Genomic DNA, 8,568 nt, shown 5'->3' on the forward strand with positions numbered 1-8,568 from the left:
ATATGAACCTACGCTCTGGACGAGTGTTAGAGCACGAGCATATTGGTAGTGCCTCGATTTACGCGGGCACCCATTATTCCTCCACCCTAGGTTCTGGACCTTCGGCCGGGACTCACCGGGACTCAAGGTAGCGCGACCCAAGATCCTCATATCGCGTCTAGTGATTCTTCCTCTCACTACGAAGTCATGGAGTGGTATCCTACACCAAACCCTGATAGTTCAAGTCAAGACATGCATGCCATGGGCCCACGGCCCGGGTCCAGCGTGTTTAGCCGCTTAAAAGAGACCCTTAGTAGAGCTACTCGCTCCGAACATGCGGTTAATGAAATAAATGAAGGGACTGGGGAAGTAAATTCGTCATTCATGCCTAAAATAGACTCTACGCTTCTTGAGAGTGTGCATGTGAATGTTCCATCCACTGTACCTCCTGATCCTTTAGGACTATCTGCCTCTGAGGTTTTACTACCCGATGGTAGGAGTCTTGCCGAAGTGCAAGAGATTGAACGCTATATGCAAGCAACAGGGGAGAGGGAAATTGAGAATCTACGAGGGCTAGAACAAAGTCGAGCCCTGAAAGCAAAGGCTCCTATGACAAGAATCATACCAGCCGAGCAACCGAGTGCTCCCAAGGTAGCAGTCACGGAGGGGCAAGCAATGGGGAGCAATAATGCTTCCACTTCAAGGGAAACCTCCAGCACGCCAGGCCTAGATGGGATATTCCTAAACGAAAATTGGGAGTATGACCTACAAGCAGAAGCTTTAACTGATCGGTACACAGGACACACCTATCATGTGGGTTGGTTAGATGTTCTACAATCCACATCGGGTGCTACTAGCATAGATGAGCAACAACAGAAAGTCTGTGATGTCCTCCATAGGATTGTCGAGTTAGAAAGATAGAACACAAGGATCAACATGCCTTCAACAGGCCTAATGAGATTCTTGGATACGAGAAAGGCCAACCAACCAACCCTGTCACAAATGGAGACCCCCTCAGTGAGCCCCATTGATCCTCCATATGTTGTTTCGCCAGGAGCCTCAGTACAATCTGAGCCCACAAGTGGCAGCTTTACCTTCCCAGATCTAGCTCATCTTTCTCTTAATGACACTACAGCTACCATGCATATCCCAATGGTGAGCATGACAAGAAGTACACCATGGAGTTCATTTGTTAACACTGCGCCGATGCCTAGTAGCACAATGCCCCCAACTATACCTACATGTATGTATCAATCATGTGCACCTGTCGTACCTCAGCCTCATGTAGCTCCTACACCTCCGATTATTCCAAGAGCTTACAATCCACAATGGAATTATCCAAGCTCTTATACAAGTGGAGACATGCCATTTAATGATAACATGCCATATCAAGCACCCCCTATGCCTAGGGCCATGCCTGTAAACTTTGGACCACCGTCTGGTACACCACCATATGAAATATGGGACCCAAGAGCCGCGCGTATGCCAAGGCCAAGGCCAACTCCAATCTCACATGTGGTTCCAGGAGCACATACACCCATTATACCTGCTCAAATAGGAGATTTGACAGCATTTGCTCAAACTATCGGTCGCTCTATTGCGGAAAACATTCGTGGTGCACCTGATAGAGAGCCTAGGAGCAAGGCAGTTCAAGTAGCTAGGCTCACACAGAAATTCAATGGAGACGGAGATGCTAGAAAGCATATGGAAGTCTTTGAACATGTGTACGATTCCTTGGAAGAGCACAATGAGCTACATAAGTGTAAGGCTTTGAGTTTGACCCTAAGCGGAAAGGCTGGAGATTGGTATAGAACCTTAAGAGTAGAAGAAAAAACGATCTACTCTACTCTTAGGAGATTGTTCTTAAAAGAATACATACGAGAGGGAGTACTTTGGGGTGTAGCCTCTCAGCTCCAGAAAGCCCAACGAGAAGAAGGTGAATCCGTGAGAGACTTCATTAGTCGCCTGAAGAATTTGAATTCTCGATGCAATCCAAACGAGCGATTCAACAACAACCAATTGCTCGATAGATTCATTAGGGGACTACGACATGAAGGTATCTATAATGGCCTAGTCATTAGAGGTATCACTACTTGGGAAGCAGTCACCATGAATGCAATCCAATTGGAGGATAATTTAATGATTTAATGATTGCAGGAGAAAGAGTGTCTGCCGAGCCGAAGTCAAGTAGCTCCCAAGCATCAGGGCATGAGCCAATGAAGATAAAGCCAATCGTGAAAGAGCAAAAAATATCTGAGATGACTTTGGCAGATCTCACAAAGGCCATCCAAGAAAGCCTTAGGGGTAATCGTGCTCCACAAAACACTCATATGTATCCAAGAAGGGAGCAACAATGGTGCTCAATTTGCTTGGGCCCACATACTACGAGTGAATGCCCTACTTTCAGAGTAAAGTTTAACGGGACTTGTAACGTGTGTGGTAGGTATGGCCATCAAGCGAAGGATTGCCTAATGCTTAGACGCATCATGGAAAATAGACCGCCTATAGCTTGGGCAGACTCACCTCGAGTTCCTGCATTGATGCCTACCCCACCCATGGAGCAACAATTGCCATTACAGCACATGGTCCCTAGAACCCAAAATGTGGTCCAAACCACACCGTTGCCACCTCCAATGCTAGGACCGCAACCCCCTCATCCAAGAGTTACACCTATGAACCAAATAGGTTGCGATTCATCTAGTACTTATATAGATTGCGAAGAGGACATAGACTCTAGTATCACCTATGGAGTCGACATGCTTGAGGAGTGTCCCATGTACTATATGGAAGACCATTGGGGACAAATCAAGCCGGTATATCAAGCTACTGCGCTAGCAGCAAGAGGCCAAAACATTAATAGTTCTGCCAAGAGACCACCTCTTCAGTGCTACGAATGTGGTGGACCACATCGAGTAGCTGAGTGCCCCATTAGAATACAAAAGAATGCTGCACTAATGCAAACCAGTCAAGGGAGTGCATTGGCAATGCCAATACTCACTTGTAATCGTTGTGGCATAGATCATTTGATCGCACAATGTCCTAACAATCCAAACGCACCGAAAATCACACCATTGAACATAATAGAGATCGTTGATGGGACACCACCAACTATAAACATAGCACCAGTGAATGCACTCACACGGTCGATGCTCCAAAAGCAAAATTACATCCTCGAAGAGAGAGATGCTGCGTCCATTGGCCGAGCGAGAAAGCAGAAAACACGAAGAAAGAAATCCCTTAATGCTTCTAGCTCAAAACCTAGTTCAAAGACTAACATAGGGACAGGAGAGGATCCCGTGTATATGAATGACCTTGAGGATGACTCAGATTCGATAGAGACCACGGAGACCAAAACTGTTACTACAAAGGAAAAAGCCAGTGAGGAGGATCAAGAGAGGGAATTACGACGAACACCAAAAGAGTATTCAAAGTTAAACTACCGAGTTGTGAACCCCCAAGATAAGCCACGAGAGACAAAAAATGAGGATTGCAAGAGAAAGATTGGAACCTATCCAAACCCAACAATGGAAATAGAACGAGTCCAACAACTGAGAGGTTTGGTGGAAGAAACTCAACGAACATTAGAACCTGAACCCAAACACATCCAGATGTCGGACACAGTGTTTCCCACACAAGTTCAACCTCACAAGAACTACAGGCCGTTAGCTATACCCAGTATCATTCGGGAAGAGAGTGAGGGTAGGACATCTGAAAGTGGACACACACCTTTCCTACTAGAGAGAATTTTTGGTGAGGGAATGCCCGACCCCCTTGAGGAAGTGGAGATTCCATCTTCACCATTCTCTTGTCAGGGTCCTACGTCCCACAAGATGCCATTAAATGTTGCCAAATTGATGGATTTCATGTCTTCAGAAGTTAGAACCACCATCATGTCCAAACTATATAAAGACCCCGAGCTAGTCTCAGCTCTTCGAGCCTTCCTCAATGGAGAATTACAGGCCGGATTACCACAGTTTGCACATATGAACAAACCTGACTCGGTAATGAATGATGAGGAACATTTAGCACCACCATCTGACCTAGCGGGACATGAATCTGTAATTGAAGTACCTATTAACAAGTTGGGGCAATACTTTGAAGGTGATGAATCTAATGCTACTCTACCAATCACTACTAAAGGATTAACTGTAAAGGGAGTCCTTGACGGTGGTGCGGGAGTCAGCATGGTGACAAAGAGTTGTTGGGAGTCTATGGGGCGACCTCACCTCGAAGCCACAAGCGTATTGGTAAAAATGGCTAATGGATCTATTGTTACGCCTATTGGAATGCTTAAGGATCTCAGGATCAAGGTCTTGGGACACAAGGTAAGGCAGACTTTCATTGTTATGGATTTTTCCAAGCATCCTATGTCATTTGAGATGATCTTAGGGCATCCATTCATGAGGGAAGCAAAAATGGTGCATGACTGGTCCAAAAACCACGTCTACTTACAGTTCCAAGACTCTGTCATTCGAGTTGATCTTTTAAGTGGTCGAACGCATCCTCTAGGAAATAAATTCATCATTGATAATCGATCAGACACAACAATTCACTCAGCTCCATTACAGTATTGTTACACGTGTAACGAAGACACGGATATTGGGGAGAACTCTCCTTATATGGATATCGTACCTGGGATGACTGAGTCGGACAATGTGGATTGGGTCCACCTAGCAGCAACCATAGACACTTGGGGAAATAGGGGGACGACCTGGGTAACACCTGAGGGGGATGAAATGCCTGTACCCTTAAATATGCTACAAGCAATGCATATCGCTTCTGACAAGACTCATCCTAATGTAACGAAGAAAACATACAAGTGGGTCCCTAAAGCTTCTTTAGTGACCATAGCTAGTGCTAAAAAACAGAAGCCTTGTAAGAAACGTACCACTCGCTCCAAGAAAAGTAAGAAAATGTTGCGATGGATCCCTAACCGACTATTGGAAGCCCAAGGCTACTATCAAGGAAATGGTCAAATCTGGGTGCCAAAACGTAGATTGTGCTCTTACCTATCACCTGACCCATGTGAGCCCAATCCCGTAGCTCCAAAACAAATCAATGATCGTGGAAAGAAAAAAATCACAGAATGCTACACACCTGCTCCCGAGCTAGTTTGGGTACCAAAGAAAGAACGATTTGTTCCACCTAGCTCAGGAAGGGGGGAGTTCCATGAAGCTTCTAGCTCCTCATGTAATACATCCATAGAGGTAAAAACTTCTCCACAGCCTCCATCTACAATAGTGGACCTCCATAAAGCTCCAAAGGAATCCACACCTCCCAGTGTTCAAGAATCACCTGATGAACTACTTCAAGTTCGATCTTGGGAGAGTACCTTACCACCCTTGCAACTCGACGAGGCGCCTAAGGTAATAGAAAACTACTGGCAAAAATCTCCACCTATTACCAACTGGAACAATTGGTTTCAAAGGGTGACAAGCTCATTTCAAACGGTATGATCTACCCAAGGAAGGGGGGAGTGTTTGCTGACTGTCATCATTCATTTGTTTCCCTCTCAACCTTCCTCCCTGACCTCTATATCTCCTAATCTTAGGGAATGTACATATAAAGCTTTATACTCACAAAAAAAATAAAATAAATAAAGAGCAAGAGCAATTAGCAAACGAGTACGCACAATAAAAGTCAAAACATTGACTCAGACCTACACATTTACATCCAGTACACTGAAACAGAAACCTATGTCATGAAACACCTTTGATCCTCATCACTTGAGTGATGGAGGGTAGGTAAGATTAGTACGATAGGAGTGTTTCTGTTTTAGAGTTGAGTGATTAGCAAAGTTCTCTTTTCCCACTGATGTGCCTCCTAGAGGTATTGTTTGTGTTTCATAGTGTGTACAGGAACGTGTTGCTGTGGTTAGGATTTGGACCTTCATGGAATCTTTCTCTTGTTCACACTTCAGATCAAGCGCGACCATCAACACAAACAGGTGTTTCTTGTCCATTATCATTGCCCCTTATCTTTTTTGCATCTATGATTGTCTGCTTTAATTGTGATTGGTAGGATAATATCCAGCACATTTGCTTAGTAACAAACATTTAATTCAATGTAATTTTTTGTCATAATCACTTGTCTAGGTTTAAAAATCAAGCAGTCCGACTAAGCTAGTTTGACCAAGTTAGGTGTTAGAGATCTTCTCTTAATACCATGGGGAATGCCTTCCTAATAATCAACGGTTACTTAGGTTCTTAATCCGATTTAGGCAGCATTGTGTGAAATGTACTAGGGATTTCTACTGGGCTTGACCCTATTGACCTTTAGCTTAAGTATTATAAAGGGAGTTTACTAGTGTGATGAGCCTGGGGAGGTGTACCAGTGTTATATGACCCCCCAAAGTTACAAAATTAAAATGTTGAAAATGAACAAACAAAAAATCAAAGTGCCACACTGTAAAATCTTAAGCTGGAAGAGAAATCTCAGCTTGATTTGGTACTTCACTCACATGTATTGCCTATGGTACTAGAGCCCTAGAGGTTCCCAATGTGGGCGCTTTTCCTTGAAAAGCAAAAAACCCAAGGCATACAAAATAAGCACACACATCAAATTGAATCACTGTGAAAAGACTTTGGGGGGTCAAAGAAAAAGTAATCAGTCAGGCAATGATTTCATGAGAAATTCCTTTTATGGTAGCTTAACTACAAGGTCTTCTAGATATAGCCTCTAGTCAGCCCTCGAACATGAATAATTGGCTCTCGCGATTAAACAACTTAATTGACCACAGAAAATTAAGAAGCTTACCCATGGTATTAATATTCGATCTCTAGTGCCTTTCGACCGTCAAATTAGCGACCCCAGACTTGTTTAATTTTTTACCTTTACATCTGTTTATGCATTTGATTACATTGCAATTTAATGTTCATTGCTGACAAATTGTTTGAAATTCTTTTACCAATCAATGTGTCTACCTAAAACTGCATATGCTTTTTAATCACTTATGAAAATGCAATTACCGTGCCAATGTTGTTTGATTTTGCAGTGACTAAAGAAGGCTAAGGACATTCATCTCAAATGCTCTTCCACCTCGACGAACGAGCTTCAACTCAATAGCTTCCGAGGATGGAATCTACATCAGGAAGGGGGGCATGTTAACCCTCATGGCTCACGGACACCCCATCACCTACGATGGACGTGTATTATGTATTTGGTAGAGTCAGGTACCGGGCTTGTCGGACCAATAGGAAAAGGGTAAGAGTGATCGTCGATGAGAGGCGCACTCTAACTGGGACATTCAAGGGATTAGTTGGCTAAGCATGGACGCCCAAGTGTGAATGGGGTGAGCTCATATAAAAGCCAACTAAACCTAAAATTCACTCATTCTCTCATTTGTGCAATAGAAGAGTGCTCTTGCTCCATCTCCATCTCCATCTTCTTCTTCTTCACCTCCCTGTGTGTGTGTGTGTATGTGAGAGAGAGAGAGAGAGAGAGAGAGAGAGAGAGAGAGAGAGAGAGAGAGAGGGAGTGTGTGTGTGCGATCGAGCATTACAAAGGCACGACGGCGGTGAAGCGGTTGAGCGCGGCACGACTACAGCTTCTTCTTCATCACGGCAAGGAATCCACCACGAAGGCGAGCGTAGAGCAGTGAGTGACACACCCTTTGCTCTCTTGAGCTTGCTAGTTTAGGCTTGTTGTGTGCTTAGAGACATTTGTGGCTCGCACACGGTGTATCGGCAAGTCCTTGCTTCGACAGTGCGACAAGGAGCGCACAGGTATGGTGAGTGGTAAAGGGTGTTTTTTTTATTTATTTTTTTCTTCTTTTGGTAAGAAAGCCTCCCTTCCTTAGGGTGTGTTTCTCATGGTCATGGTTTCGAAAAGCCGACCATCATTAGCCCTCCCATCTGGCTAGAGGCATTCATGCTTCTAGCCCTTCCTCTGCATCTTTAGCTGTGGAGTTAGAGGGTTCTCGCTCTTTTGGAATGTCTAGCATGAACTCTGGATCAAACCTAAGAAAATACCTTTTCAGTCTCCATCCATTGACCCCAGTCTTGTGAATTCTCCCATTTTCTTCCATCAGCTTATAACTGTCGTTGTCATAGCGTTTCTTGACGATGAATGGTCCTTCCCATCTAGGTTGAAATTTCTTGTCCTTCCTGGTGTCGAATCTGTTGTCGTATCTCAGCACTAATATACATTTTTCCAGTCCCTTTTCTTGAAGCCCTTGATTGAAAGTGAGCCGGCGTCGTTCTGCCTGTGTTGCATAGTGATTGATGGCTTCTTCCCTATCTAGTTGGAGCCTCTTCAGATCCAGGATATGATCTCCGAGATTTACAATTGGACGCTGTATCTGGCTAGGCAAGACTCATAAGCTGGCTATCTGTACTTCAATGGGTAGAATTCCTCCTTCCCATAAACTAGATGGAAAGGGGTGAAACCTAGTGATGTTTTGAACATCGTTCAGTAGGCCCAAAGAGCTGCCATGAGATGTTTGTCCTAGTCTCCTGTGTGATTGTTCACCTGCTTTGTGATGATTTTGCAAATCATTCCGTTTACCTTCTCTACCAGAACATTGCATTGTGGATAGTATGGTGTGGAATGTCGGCGTGTGATGCCTAACTTCTTCATCAGTTCTCCCAC

The sequence above is a fragment of the Adiantum capillus-veneris genome, chromosome 14 (genome assembly GCF_014529385.1).
Source record: "Adiantum capillus-veneris isolate H3 chromosome 14, ASM1452938v2, whole genome shotgun sequence".
NCBI lineage: Eukaryota > Viridiplantae > Streptophyta > Polypodiopsida > Polypodiales > Pteridaceae > Adiantum > Adiantum capillus-veneris.